This window comes from Cupressus sempervirens, chromosome 5, assembly GCF_028749045.1.
Source record: "Cupressus sempervirens isolate cs-2001-9-10 chromosome 5, ASM2874904v1, whole genome shotgun sequence".
Classification (NCBI taxonomy): domain Eukaryota; kingdom Viridiplantae; phylum Streptophyta; class Pinopsida; order Cupressales; family Cupressaceae; genus Cupressus; species Cupressus sempervirens.
The window spans coordinates 265,230,672-265,247,117 of NC_143122.1; positions in this window are offsets into that span (position 1 = coordinate 265,230,672).

The window sequence follows — 16,446 nt, forward strand, 5'->3', positions numbered from 1 at the left end:
TTGCATCACACTCCAAAGTGATCAACTTTTCAAAACTAGGTAAAACCAAAATAGGTTGGGTGTCTACCTTCTTTTTCAACATTTCAAACCCTCTATTATAGTCCTTAGTCCACTTGAACTTAGTTTTGAAATCACCTTTTATTATATCTAGAACATGGGGCACAAAATTTACTAAAACCTCTTATGATGTTTATATAGAACTAGGCTAAACCATTAGAGATTCTTACCTCTATCCATTTTTTTTGGAGTAGGCCAGTTAAGTATGTATTCTAATTTGTTGGGGTCCATCTTGAGGTTACCTTATGATACCACAAATCTAAGTTAGACATTCTCTTATTTCAAAAACTCTCATTTCTCCAAGTTTATAGCTAATTTCTTCTCATATAACCTCCTTAACACAATCTCTAAATTTTTAAGGTTCTCTTGTCTTCTTTTCATAAAAACAAGGATTGTAGTTAGAGAAATAAATATAAACCTTCCTATATTGTCCTTCAACACTTCATTCATCAACCTCATAAAGATGCTAGGGGCATTTGTAATCTCAAATGGCACAAAAGCCATTCTTACAACCCTTATGTTGTTTTGAATTTTATTTTCCACTCATCCCCCTCTTTCATCCTAATTTGATGTGAAAACCACTCTTTAAGTCTATTAATGTAAAGTTTTATCCCCTCCAAGACAATCCAAAATCCTCTATTCTTGTAATAGAAAATCTAGATCTCATTTATGTTCTATCAATTGTCATAGAATTAGTACATAATCTTCATTTACCTCATTTATTGGGTACTAGGACCATTGGAACTACACATGGTCTTATGCTCCTCCTCACCAAACCTTGATCAAGAAGTTCTTGAACTTGTCTTACTACCTCTTTGTTTTTCTCTAGTGTCATCTTACATGTTTCTCTATTGGGTAATGATGTGCCTAGTGTGAAGTCAATCTGATGACTTACTTCCCTTTGAGGGGGAAAACTTATAGGTGCTCCATCAATTACCTTGTCCTTGAACTAGTCCAACAATTTTTGAACATCTACAAAAAAGGGTTCTTGCTTAAGTTTGTCTCCTTCCTTGGGTTTAACAATAATGGAAAATCCTATCCCTTATTCCCTTTTGAAACCATAGAGAAACTCTTTTCCACTCATCAAAAATACATTGGAATCCACTATCTTGTTCTTCTCCTCATCTAGATGAGAATAGATTTTGTAAATCAGTCCATCTATGTGGAAGGTATAGGAGTTCTATTTCCCATGGTGTAAGGCATCTCTATCAAATTTTCATGGTCTACCCAATAAAAAGAAGTTCTATTTCCCATGGTGTATGACATCTCTATCAAACTGCCATGCATCCACAGGTAGCACTTCACACAATTTTTTTTCCTTATATCCTCCTGCGAAAAATTCAACACATTCTTGTTCATTAACCAACACATTATGCCCTTTATTCAACCATCTAACCCTATATGGGTGTGTATGAGGGATCTTGGTTAAACTTATCTTTCTAACTACCTCCTCTGATATGATATCATTAGTATACCCTGAGTCTATTATCACTTTTCACAACTTACCAAAAATCTTATATTTTATGCTAAAACTTCCCTCATTTTCTTAGGTTACTCTTTAATTAGATATTTGATCAATATCCTTCTAAACATCATATTCTCTCCACATTCTAAATCAACATTTACTTGAGGTGATTTGACACTATCTACATCTTCTTGAACATAGTTCACCCTCTTCTCTAATTGTAAGGATGACACCTTCTTAGGGAACCTATAAGTTGGATGGCATAACTAACCAGACCCTCAAAATATTCTTCTACTATTTCCAAAATCTCTTCCTATGTTTAAGTACCTCTTCAACTTGACTTACTTCTCTACTAGGTCGGTCTTGATTCCCTTGGGGTCTAGATTCATTTCCCCTTTTTCTATAATCCCCTCTATGGCCTCTTGAATCTCTACCCCTTCCTCTATGTTTTCTACTTGAATCTTGTTTCTTCTTTCTCTTTTCTTCTACTTTGAGATATAATTGGTAACAATTAGGGATAGTGGTTGGACTCAAGAGACTAATTTCGTCTTGTATGTTCCACCTCAAAAAATTTAATTATCTAACCACTACATCTTCTTGTACCTTAGATCTTAGGCACAACTTTTGGAACTCCTCAATATGTGCACTCACATCCATATCTCTTTGTTTAAGATTTTTCCTCCTTCTATGGATTTTTATCTCATAGTATTCTAGCAAATAGGTTTCTCTAATCTTTTCTACCATGCCCCTCCATATAAATATGGGGTTCTTTTTTTCTTTACCTTTTCTACCTACACAAAGTTCCATCAAGTTAAGGTTGCACTCCTCATTCTTACTTTGGAAACTTTCACCTTTTGTGCCTTTGTCACTCCTTTACATTCAAATTCATTCTCTAGACCTTCAACCCACTCCATGACTAAGTTAGGTTCTATTTTTCCACTAAATAGGGGCACATCTTCAAGTCACTTTTCCCATAAAAAATTAATATCTTTAAGAAATGGTTCTTCTTGTAAGGGTGGATCAATCTTAGGGAGTTCATCCTCAACTATGATAGCCTTCCCTTTTTATCCTATGTCCTTCACATTATCACTAACATTATTGGTCTTTGTATCAACTTCTTCTAGCTTTCTCTCAATAGCTACCAACTTCTCTTTCAAAATCTTATTTTCCAACTCCTGTTCTTGAGCCATCTTGGCTTTCTCTTGGAGCATCTTGGCCAATTCCACATTATTTACCATATTTGTTTCTCCAACTAATTTTGATATGTTTTATGTCCTTACCCAAGTCTTTTGCAGACTTTAATACCAATTTAATAGGAAGATCTCTCTTGAGTCCCAATAGATTCCTTCCTAAGCATTTTCATTGGCCTTCCTAGGGTTCATCCTATACCCTTACTCTGAGGAGAATTCATCCTATACTCTCACACACCTTAAGATCTCTCTACCAAGGAAACACTTCACTCTCAATACTTGAACTCACCAAGTAAGTCCACACCAACTCATACCATGGTCATGACCCAACTTTAGGATGGATGGATAGACTTCCAAACAATCTTTAATTTTCATTCTTGGCTTCATTATTCACCTCCTAACATTATATTTCTTACAATATCATGAAATCCTATATTTAAGGGCTAGTAGCCTTTTAGGTCTAGTTAAGCCTAATTAGGTCTCCAATCACACTTTTATGAAAATAAATTTAAAACTATACAAATGACCCCAATAACTAATTTAAGTTCATGATACCATTTTGCAAGGAATTTAGGATTTTTAGGTTTTAGGAGCCCCAAACTATTCGTACACCACCTTTTACAAATTATGCCTATGTTCAATGGTTTGAACTAGTTTCTAGTTTCTTTGATAAAACTTGGCTCAAATGGATTCACATCATAGCTTCCATAGATTCTTGGGAACTCAAAAATCATTCCAAATACCATTGATCACATTTCCTAATCCATCCATGCATTGTTTCTATTTTTGTTACTATTCTTTCTCTTAGCTGGGTGACTACAGACTCACCTAGGGCAAGATAGGAAAAATATAAAATTGCACCATCTCATCCCAAAATTAATATATTACACTTATAATTAATCCCATTTCATATCCCCAAAGGTCATAAATAACCCATGGTAAGAATTCAAGAAAAGGATGGTTTTATAGAGCAAACCCTGGTCCTAGCAGTGAATAGGTCATCAAATTTTTAATTCTATTTAATGAAGAAAAACTATTAAAATATTCCTACTAAAGAAGACATAACAAATATACAATGTACTATAACTAAATCTAATAAGAAATTTTTAAGTTCAGTCCATTAAAAGGTAGTTGCTCAAGTTGCAAGTCATACAATGGCAAAGTTGTAGTGAAATGTTATCTGATTGTTATTAGCTTTTGAGAAAAACCTCAACCAACCCTTATGTTTGGTCTTGTGTGGTCTTCTATACTTTAATGTAACATGTTTCAACTATTAAAAATGAGTCCTAATTAGTTTTAGGTGTTCCTACATATGTTGCTCAAATGTTGTCATGACAACATTACAATTTTGTAGTAATTTTGCTCCTATATTTACACTATGACCTCCAAATCATGAATAATTACTTCCTAGACATCATTGAACCTATTAATCATCACTCCTTCCATTTTAAATAAATTTACAATAATTTGGCCTGTTATGCCCAATTTGGCTAGCTTTGGAGATAATTTGATAACTTATTGCAAACTTGTACCCAAACACGCTCAAAGAATCACAAACCTATCAAATCACACTCTTGGACCCTCCTTGCAATCCTTACTTCAACCTTGACCTATCTAGGGTCCTAACAAGCCAAAATGCATTAGTGTTTTAGCCCAAACCCTAAGTGCTCCTACATCAATGAATCTTCTAGTGCAATACAAACAAGATATAGATATATGATAAGATGATGTATTATTTCATTCATACAAGACCATATATAGCTATATATAGCTAATGTAGTTGGAATTTTGGCAAGATTTCAAGAAAATCTTAAAGAAACACATTTGGAACTGGTAAAGATGATATTTATATACTTGAAAGGAATATCAGATTATGGATTATGGTATACCAAATCACATGGCTTTACTATATGTGCATACGAAGCTGTAGATTAGGCAAGAAATGTTGATGAGCAAAAAAGTGCAAGTGGTGGAGCATTATTCTTGGGAGGAAGATTGATTTCATGGGTAAGTAAGAAACAAAATTACATATCACAATCTACAATAGAAGCATAATATGTTAGAGTAACAAACAACTATAATCAAATTATTTGGATGAAGTAAATGTTATAAGACATTGGTATTGAATTTATTATTATTCATTCTGATAATATAAGTACAATTAATATATCAAACAATCAAGTTTTACATTCAAAGATTAAGAATATTGAAATAATGTATCACTTTTAAGAGAGAAAATAGTAGAGAAGGAAATAAGATTGGAATATGTTAGCACAAAGGAATAGATAGAAAAAATATTTAGCAAAAATATTTACTAAACCTTTTGATAAGAACACCTTTGAGTACTTGAGAGGCATGCTTGGGGTTATGCCCCAACCTTCTTTAGAATTGTTGATGTAGGATTGCATCTGTCTAGTACATTTAAAGGGCATTTTTATATTTGGACTGCATGCTTTGTGATGCTTCCATTGGGGAAATAGTCACTTTTTGGGCAAAGTTATTGAGAACTCTTGAGTGTTGACCATGTCTTTTGACACTTGGTGAGATTTTTTAGATTTTGTTAGAGATGATTGAACTTCAAGAACTTGTACAATGACACATTTTTTATTGATGTCAATGGGGGAGAGATATACAAGAAAAACCCTTATTCATATATGGGGGAGAGTAGCATGAATTTGGGAGAATATCATTGTTTCATAGTGATGTATGGGGGAAAGTATTGTATGATGGAGTAAGAAGACGAGGACGAAATATATTTGATATTTTTGACACTTTGATATTTTTCAAAATGTTTCCATTAGTGCGAAAAGGGGAGATTATTAGCATGAATGTGTAAGGAACATTGATGAATGTTGATTATATTCCTAAAGAGGAGACTGATAGTATATTTGGAGGTATGATTGAGTGCTTAGGTGTTACATTCATGAATTGGTTTGTCATTAATGTCAACATATTAGCTTTCTGGACATAATAGTGAGAGTTTTAGAGAGAGTTGTGTTCAACAAGGTTAATAGATGTACATTTATATTCAATGTAGTTATCAATTTTTTTGGATATGTCTTTATGATATGTCTAACTATGAGGAAAGAAATCTAAAGTTTCAAGTTTGTTGCAATAGTTTTTTAGAAGACTAGTTGTAGGTTAGTGCACATGAAACAATATGTGGATGATCATGATGTGTCTTTTTTGCAAGGTTTGAGCTTCTTTGTGGGTTTGGATTTTGGTCAGAGACATGTCTGTGGTTATGAGTTCAAGGTGGAAAAATTGGTTGATCATGTTGTAAAGGTTTCTAAAGTGTAATGTGTCATATGGTCACTTCCAAGCTAACTAAGTTATGCAATTGATGTAAATTATATTGTAGCATATAGAACTTAATTGTAAAATCTCATAATGGTACTATATTTCTCATTATACATTGGGAAGCCTCAAGGGTGACTCAATTAGTTATTCTAGAACTTGGTATAAAGGAAAGACATTTTCCTTGGTTATTAGTGTGGTAGTGTATCAAATGTATTGTATTGGTATTATGAAAACTTTGGATAAAAATTCATTTAGATAAGAGTAGAAGATGATATTGATGATGTATTGAGAACTTTATTCATTTCTTGGATATGCTATCCTTATTGTTTAGTGAGAATACTTCTAATCAATTTAGATAGTAGATCCAACTGACTTCTTATCAATTCCTAAAAGGGTTGAAGCAACTCCTTAGATTTGAAATATTCTAGAAGGGATTCAAAGTATCCTAATAGGAACTCATATGTACTGATTGTATCTAATTTACTCCTAACAAGGTCTCATCCTTTCACAAGAAACTATCTATATTAGTACATCATCTTGTAGCCATCATTCCTATCAAGCATTTCCCTCTAAATCAAGTGTTTCCCCAGTTAACATATCTTGTGTCATTTTGGATGGTTATCATCTTTTGACTGTTGTATCTATTTCTTATTTGTTTAAGTTTTAATAAAGATTATTTAAAGTGTATAACTGATTCATCCCTTCCCACTCTTAGTTATACTAGTAGACTTTACCTTCTAACACTACTAAGGGAAAATGATAGAGTGCACTTGATAGGGAAACTAACACCAAGGATGTCCATTTTGTTGATGGTTTGAAACATAACTTGTTGACTGTTGGATAACTTATTGATAAGGGATATCTTTTTCAATTCATTGAGAAGCCATGCATAATCAAAGACAAGCATGGTAAACTGATTAGAAAAGGCACAAGGACTAAACACTGTATTTTTTAATTGAATCCTATTGAGATCACATGTTTGGTTGCTAAACTAGATGACAATTAGCTATGGAATAAGAGATTTTGTAACATAAAATTTGATAATATTGTTAAGATGAGTACTAAAATTGCAATAACATATCTATCTAAGATTGTGAAACCTTCTAACATGGTTTTCAAGGAATATATGATGACTAAAAAGAAGAACTCTTTTTCTAGCAAGATATTTACTACATAAGAGAAATTGGAGATTGTGCACACAAATTTATGTGATCCTACAAGAACAAGAGAATTTATAGTGAAAAGCTACATTATTATTTTCATTGCTTATTTTGCAAGATTAATGTGGGTAGAATTTCTCAAAGAGAAATTTGAATCCTTTGAAAAATTCAAGAGTAAATTAGAGAACGAATCAAGATTGAAGATAATATGTTTGAGATCAAATAGAGGAGGAGAATTTACATCAAATTAGCTCAATGTCTTTTGTGAAAATAATGAGATCAAGAGACAACTTTTAGCTCCTAAAACACCACAAAAAAATGGGATAGTAGAAAGGAGGAATTGATCAGTAAGTGATTCAACTACAACTATGATGCTTGAAGAAAATGTATTACATATCTATTGGAGTGAATAAGTGAACACAATAGTCTATACCATGGACATAGTAAAGATCAGACAAGGTAGTAGTAAGACACCCTATGAACTTTGGTTTGGGCATGCACCTACTATGAAATACTTTAGAATTTTTGGAAGTAAACCTTATATAAAAAGATAGGATGATATACGAAAATTTAATCATAGAAGTAATGAAGGCATGTTCATTGGATATTCATTGAAAATCAAGGCATATTATAGTTGAAGAACAACAAGAACAACCTAGATCTAAGTTCTGATTTCTTGTTCTTCTCTGACTTTAGATCATGATTCACTTATTGAAGAACAAAGAGAATGACCTAGATCTAAAGTTATATAAGAACAAGAAACACCTAAACAAAGAACAACAAAGTATGTAGCAAGGAATCATACTAAGAAGACAATTATTAGAAGCGAAAACAAAGGAGTCCTGACAAGGAATATGGTAAGAGATAAAATTTGTTTGATATCACAAGTTGAACCTAAGATTATAGATGAAGGATGTAAACATGAGTTTTGGATAAAGGCTATGAAAGGGGAACTTGGGCAAATTGAAAAGAACAAGACCTGGGAACTTTTCCCTAGAAATGAAAATAAGAACATTATTGGCACTAAGTGCATATTCAAGGAAAAAATGAAAGAATAAGAAGAAGTGATAAGAAACAAGGAAAGGTTAGTATGGAGGTGTTATTCACAACAAGAAGGAATTGATTTTGAAGAAACTTTTACCCATGTTGTTAGAATTAGAGCAGTAATAATGTTTTTAGCATATGCATGTAAAAAGAATTTCAAGATATATTAGAATGATGTCAAGTTAGCATATTTAAATAGAAAACTTGAGGAAGAGGTCTACATTGAACAAGCTAATGGCTTTCCAGTTATAAAATGTAAAGATATTGTTTACAGACTCAGAAAGGTGTTGTATGGATTAAAGCAAGCACCTAGAGCTTTGTATATGAGATTGGAAAAACATATAAAAAGTTTGGGATACAAGAAAGGTAATTTAGATAGTAACATATACTTAAGAGTAAGTTCAGATGAATTACTGATTATTGTGGTATTTATTGATGGCATTATTTTTGGAGGAAATGATGAATTTAGTGAGAAATTTTTAGAAGAAATGATGAATGAATTTGAGATAAGTATGTTTGGTGAGATGAAATATTTCTTGGGATTGGACAACCTTAAATAAGGATGAGATTTTCATATTAGTTACTAAAAATATTAAGGAACTATTCACAAGGTTTTGATTGGAAAAGTGTAAACCAGTTAGAACACCTATCGTTACAAGATGTAAATTGTCAAGAAAACATGAATCACCTAGTGCAATATAAAGAAGGTACATATCAATGATAGGAGGATTACAATATCTAATACATAAAAGACTAGATATAGCTAATGTAGTTGTAATTGTGGCAAGATTCCAAGAAAAATACTAAAGAGACATCACACTTAGCGAAAATAAAAATAATTTTCAAGTATTTGAAGAGTACTTCAGATTATGGATTATGGTATGATAGATCACACAATTTCACCTTATGTGTATACACTAAGGCTAATTGGGCAAGAAATGTGGATGGTTAAAAGAGTAGTAGTGGACGACCATTTTTCTTGAGAGGAAGACTAGTTTCATGGCTAAGCAAGAAATGTGATTGTATATCACAATCTACAATAGAAGAAGAGTATGTTGCATCAAAAACAACTATAGTCATATCATTTGGATCAAATAAATGTTGAAGGACATATGAATTGAATTTTTAGAACCTGTTATCATTCATTGCGATTAAAAAAGGTACAATTAATATGTCAAAGAATCTAGTATTACATTCAAAGGGTAAACACATTGCTATCAAGTATCACTTTTTGAGAGAGAAGGTAGTAGAGAAGGAAATCAGTTTGGAATATGCTAGTACAAAGGAATGGAAAGAAAATATCTTTACAAAACCTTTGGCTAAGAATACTTTTGAGTACCTTAGAGGCACACTTGGGGGTATTCCCTAACCTTCTTTAGAGTAATTGATGCAACAGTGCATCAGTCTAGTATATTCAAAGTATTTTCTTACAACTAGAGTGTATGTTTGATGATGCTTTCTTTGGGAGATTAGTCACTTTGAGAAGAGTTGTTAAGAACTCTTGGGTAAAGTATTGCATAATAGTGTCTTTTGGAACATGGATTTTGAATAGATTGTTTTGTAGATGATTGAATCATGAGAGAACTTCTGATTATTAGACTGGCATAATGTGACCTTTTTCATTAATGTTAATGGGGGAGAGTAATACAAAAAAAAAGATACATTATGACATGGAGTAATATATATTGGGGAGAGTAATTGAGGAATAGTAGGAGTATGAGGGAGACATATTTAATAAAATAGTGATATCAATAGGGGGTATTCAGTTTGATACTTTGGCATTTATGGTTTTCATCATATGTTTCCATCAATGCTAAAGGGGGAGATTGTTAGCATGAATATTGAACAAAGATATTGTTAGTATTTTTTGAGAGATTATTGAATTACTTATGTGTTGCATTCATGACTTGGTTTTTCAATGATGACACTATATATGTTTTTAGTTATAACAGCTAGAGTTGTTGAGGCAGATTTGGTCATTAAGGTCTAAGGTTGTGGAAATTTGATTTGTGGGCTTAGAATCATGTTTTTCAATATGCCATGATGTTATGCTAAATTATGTATGTGAAAATTTATGTATATTATTGAGTGAGTTACAATAGAATCTATGAAGATTGTCATAGGGAAGATCACAAGAAATAGTTTGCTAGTTAATCTATTATATCTATTAAGCATGATTGAATATAGTTGATAAAGGTTAGATTATGGTTGAATACATGCTCATGATGATGTATTTAAGCCAATACAATTTAATTTTCACTTGGTAAAGGCCACTAAAGGTTAACATTTGATTTATTCACTGTTAGCCAACTTTTTGGTTATGATATTTTTGAAGTTGTAAATGTAATTTAATGTGCAATGTAATATCTTAATGAGGTCCTATATTATATATCGTACATTGGGGTACAATCAAGCCCGAATCAATTAGTTTTTAGGAAAAGGTATAAAGGAAATATTGTTTCCATTGTTGTAAAGGTATCACATTGTATTGTATTCTTTGATGTGGCTAGTGTACACAAACTTGATGAGATAAGAATAGAAGATTATGTTGATAATGTATTGAGAACTTCAAAGGAATTGTATTGGAAAATAAGTTATTGTTTTGGTCAGTTCATCCTTGGATATGTTATCCTAAAATTGTTTTGTGAAAATAGTTCAAAAGAAATTTAGACAGTAGGTTCAATTAACTTCCTATAATCTCCTAACAAGGTTTAAGTAACTCCTAAAAGGGTTGGAATCTTCTAGTAGGGTTTCAAAGTCTCATAACAAGGACTACATGTATTGATTGTATATATTTGGCTCCTAAAAAAGTCTTACCATTTCACAAAGAATTTTTATATTAGTACATCATATTGTGAGCATAATCCCCACCAGGGTTTTTCCTCTGATCAAGGGCCTTCTTAGTTAACAAATCTTTTTATTGTGCATGATTCTTATATTGTGGTTGTTGCATATATTGTTTATAATTTTTGGATTTGATAAATATAATTTAAGGTGTTCAAGAACAAAATTGATTCTACAAGAAACCAAGAGAAAGAAAACACACATTTATGATACTTCAAGCTAGCATTTTAAAGCATTTCTCAAGGTTGAGCATTTCCTTCTTGCATAAAGATTCTTCCTTCAAGGTGGTAGTGGAGTATGGCCTCTTAGGAGAGCTATCATTCCAAATCATCCATGATCTTCCCATCAAGATGTGTTTCATATATTCTCATTCATGAGTTTTTGATTTCTTTGATTTCCTTTTTCTTTCTTTGATTCAAGGCTATTATACTTGCATGTTTGATCTCATATCAAATTCAATTGCACCTATAAAGGTAATTACATATTTTATTCTATATATTCAATCTTATTATCTATTAGCATTTCCTATTTAAATAATTTTACATCTCAATTTCAAGGTTGATTCCTTAATCTAGGGCTTGAATAAGCCAAGCCCTCATCAAACAAAAACAAAAACCAAGTTTTACCATGTGCAGGAGCACGATAGTCAAATTTTCAACCATAGATCTAAAAAAATACTTGTTGGAACACTTCCAAAGAAGTTGGATCAAGTTTTCTATAGTATCCCATGAATATGCCCATATTCCCATAAAGTGTTTGAACACTTTACCAAAAGATCGACATCTTTTGGGAGGCTTGAGATAATCAACATTTTTCTAAGTTTTTGTTGTGATCACAAATCCAAAGTCAGATGTTCTATTACAGGTTCAAATTCACAATTTTTAGATTAAAAGGGTATATTCACTTGAAAATTTTGAGGTGAGTACTTTATCCTTCATTTCATATTTTGGTCTAGACTTATTTCCATGTTCCAATTGGGTTGATTTACACATTTAACACCTAGATCTATCTTACACTTCTCATTTAATCAAGTACTCCAATTACAATTTTTTACATCTTTAATCAAACTTTATATTTCATGAAAGAGGACTTTCTTGTGTACTTGCTTCATGTACTTTGGGTTTAGCATTGACATCCCTTTATCCCTTTGAATTTTTCTAACCTAATTTAAGTTATATTGAGAGTTATGTTTGGAAGACCCTCTTTCTCTTAAATTGAATGTTAGTGTAAGATGCCCTATCCTATTGAGCAATTCCATTTGTTCACTAAACATTTTGGTGAGCCTGACTTATTCCCCTTTATTTTTGGAGTTAGATTGTTTCTTGGCTTTGGGTGTTAATCTTCTTTTGGTGAACCTAACATCTAATCCCTCTTTCTTACGTTCCCATTTAGAGTTAGATTTAGCTATTATGTGTAGTTAGATCTTTTAACAATGACAATCTCTAAGTTATCATGGTATATAATTATTTCTATGTTCACTTTTTTGCTTTCTTCTCTTCATCATGCCTTTCATGTTTATGCAAGTTTCTTTGATTTTATGACTTTCATGTCTTTACATGCTTTTCTTGGATATGTCATTATGAGATTAACAAGTGAAAGGTTTCCTGATAAAGCATATTTCAAGACAATCATTATACTTTCATGTGGATTTTTCATTCCTCTATTAGATGGCATTAGAAATTTCATTAGTGATGCTCCTAATTCTACCCATGATCAATCCCCTTACACCCCTTCTACTTTCCAACACATTCAAAGTATGGTTCATGATTGGTATTAGCCAATTCTTAAAAGAGTCATCTCCTTTACCATCTCCCACACCTAACCCTCAATATGCTATATATACAACTCCTAATTCCATTCCTCCTTACACTACATTTACTTGTCACCCTCAAGACAAATCATTCTCTCCATATTACCTCCACATTACTACTATGGGCTATACTATTATCAATAGAAAAGCTTAGAAGGGTTTATGTCTTAGTATCCACAAGCATGATATTAAGCTCCTCATTCACATTCTTCAGTGATAACATACATGAGATCTTGGTTATCTTTCTCCTTCTCATATTCCTTCCCCTTTTTTTCCTCCACAACCTCGTCTTCACCTTATTTTACCAATTCCAACCTTATCTCCTAATGATACCAGAGAAGCCTTAGCATTAAGAGTCTACCACTATCTTTTGAATATGCCTAAGTAGACCTTATCAAATGAATGTTATTGCTTGATTTTCATGTTTGTTTCGCTACAATAATGAACATTTATTTTTTGATTGTAAGGAATTAATTTTGTTTGCTCATTATAAAGTTGAAAATGGTAGAATCTCTTACACACAAGATATGTTATTCATTCTTCATAAAATTACTTTGCATTTCCTTTTCCTATTGAGCCCACTCTTTGTTAGTTTACTTATCTAAATAAAAATGACAAAATAGGCCCTTTCTTTTTTTCCTCTTAACTGGGAGGTTAAATTCCTCTTTTCTTGCCATCTATTTCGGCTCATTGACATAAGTTTTTGTATACTTGAACATCCTTTCATAAAAAAAAGCATATGTAGTATGTGGGAATAATGTTTTAGGATGCTTAATATGTTATCCCTCTTTTTCCTTTCCTTAAAGTTGTGTATTCTTTAGAATTTATTTACATTGATTTGTTATTTTACATTGGTATGTGGAACTTTATCTCTATGTCAAAGGGATCTAGAAATAGGAGTTGGATTATCTTATTTCCCCTTTTCTCTTCTAAGGGTATGTTATCTCTTTGTGGTAGGAATAACATGGTATCCTTTAACCCTTTTAATTTCTCTATAGGTGTACATTATTTATGATACATTCTTATCTATGGGTATGTAATGCTTTATTTCATACACAATGTGATTGTTGTTACAATGTATTTCTAATTCGAATTAACCACAGACATAAATACAAATTACATGCAAATATAACCAATATTAGAAATTAATAAATTGCACAAAAGAAAACACAAGACACAAATATTTAATGTGGCTCACCCTATCCCTAGACTATGTCCACCAAACAACGAGTCCAATATTTTTATTATCTAGTGATTACAATCTGCAATTCCTTACAACTCAATACTGTCGCAAGAAGCTAGAATCTCATCATACATTATGAAATCCCTAACCCTAAGCCATTTTATACAAATGTTTAGCGCTTACAAAATTAGGGCTAGAATAAGTCGTCTACTAAAAAAATAACAACCGATTATTTTTACAATAGTCAATTCATTTTTGGCTTCAGGGGTATTGCCTCAAAAACCCCTATGGAGGCATTGCCTGACCCCACCTTGTACTGTGATAAGGATTACACCTAGAGTGCTGCCTCAAGACCTTGCAAGGGGTGTTGCCCCCAAACCCCCATAGTAATAATTTGGGGGCCGAGAAATTGCACTAAATGAAGTGAGATAAATTAGCCTCTATGTCTGATTAGACTCCACATCACAACATTTCTATGCCTTGGATTTTAATGTCTATCATTTAATAATCATCTATATAGTTTACTTTAAATGTGATATCTTTTCTAGCATTGGGTTGTGTTATCTTATCTCATGTGTGATATAGGATTTTTTTTTTTTTTTTTTTGCATGACTAGATAATGGTTATTTCTCATAGCTCATCTCTATATATCTTACAAGATTTTAGTTTGTAATTTTCCCTAGACTTCTTTTTCTTTGCCTCACACTTGGAGGGAAAAGTTGTTTGTACATTCTTTCATCTCTCTTTGTCTAAGGATTGACTTTTCTTAGTATGGTGGTGTTTGTTTATCATGTGACATTATTTTTAATATAAGGAATTGTGTCTTGATCATGACTCTCTCTTATACACAAAAAGTGCATGCTTTTTATCATCACCTCTTCTTTATTTGCAAAGTCATGTTCATTATAAACATTGTCCCTAACTTGGTGTTTAAGCTTGTCATCCTCCATCAAATGATCCCTATTTCACCTAGACATCGAGGGTTGAATAAGTGCATTCTTGTTCTTCTTCCCCTTTCTTGTCTTGAAGATGATATCTTTGTTTAGTCACTCCTTCTAGAAGTAGATGTCTTGTTAACAATATATCTTCCTTTCAAGAGTCTCTTCTCATAAGGTGACATATCTTGTCATACTTTATATTTTTTCTTAGCTAACAAAAGTCAACACTCTTCATTGAGTTTTTGATATATGTTATCACTTAAAGGGCATCTCCTTGTTGCTAGTAGTAATTATCCTTGATTCTCTTCCTTATGATATCTATGGCTACATATTCATCATAAGGAAGGGGTCATACATACACCCTCCTTTTACAATACTTTAATTATATGTACTTTTAATTTTACTTTTACATGTATGATGTCCCCATTTTTGGTGAGTCTCTACAACTGATTGAGCTAGTCAATCATAGCAACCCTCATAAGTTGACAATAAGATTTGAGGGTCTCAATTATGGATTTACTATTTTAATTAAGTCCAATTCAGGTAGTTTCCATATTTGTGGCATTGGTAGTTAGCCATCACCTAATTGTATAGGGTTATTTATTATGTTCGCTCATATTTATTAATTATTTATTAAAGTTAGCATTATTATAAGACACTTTATTATATTTAATGAAATGATGTTGTGTTGATGAATTTTATTAAGTGGAGTTAGGTTTGGAAAATTAAATGTCATTTGGGAATTATAAATATAAGATCATTATGAAATGAAAAAATATCCAATTATTTATTTCCTATTGTTACTTACTATGGTATTTTTTGAGTTTGGTTATTTTAGTTCATGGGTTGGCACTAATAATCATTTCCTACTATGGATGGGAGGTGGTCATTTGTTAAGAGTTCCCTCTTATTGTTTAGTTTGTGGTTGGGAGGGGTTACTATAGGAGAATTTGGAGTGCGAAGATAAGTGTAGGAATTCTGGAAATTGAGTGCATCATATTTGTGCGCGCTAGTGTGATTTTACCTTCTGCATTTTGGTTGGTTTTACTCTTCTTAATAGAATTTGTTTGGTTGTTGGAATAGGAATATGAAATTAGAAATACATTTTCTATTTTTTGTTTGGTGGATCAATTCGAATAGGGAATAGGAATACATATTCTCATTTTGCCTCTAAAATGAGCTTATGTCCATTCCAAAAAATATTTGTTGTTGGAATAACCATTCCTATTCCCAATATGCATTCCTATTCTCAATGCCTATGCCTACAACCAAACGTGCCCTTATTAGTGCCTTGTTTCTTGGTGTAAATAAGGCATACATCTACTACTGAAAACACCATGTACATGGGTGTTACTCTGATGAAATCACACCACACCTGGGCATGACTATGCTAGCTAACACATGCCTCTTAGTTATTGGTTGGGTGGAGTTTTAGGGGCCCTGCAAGTCACGAGA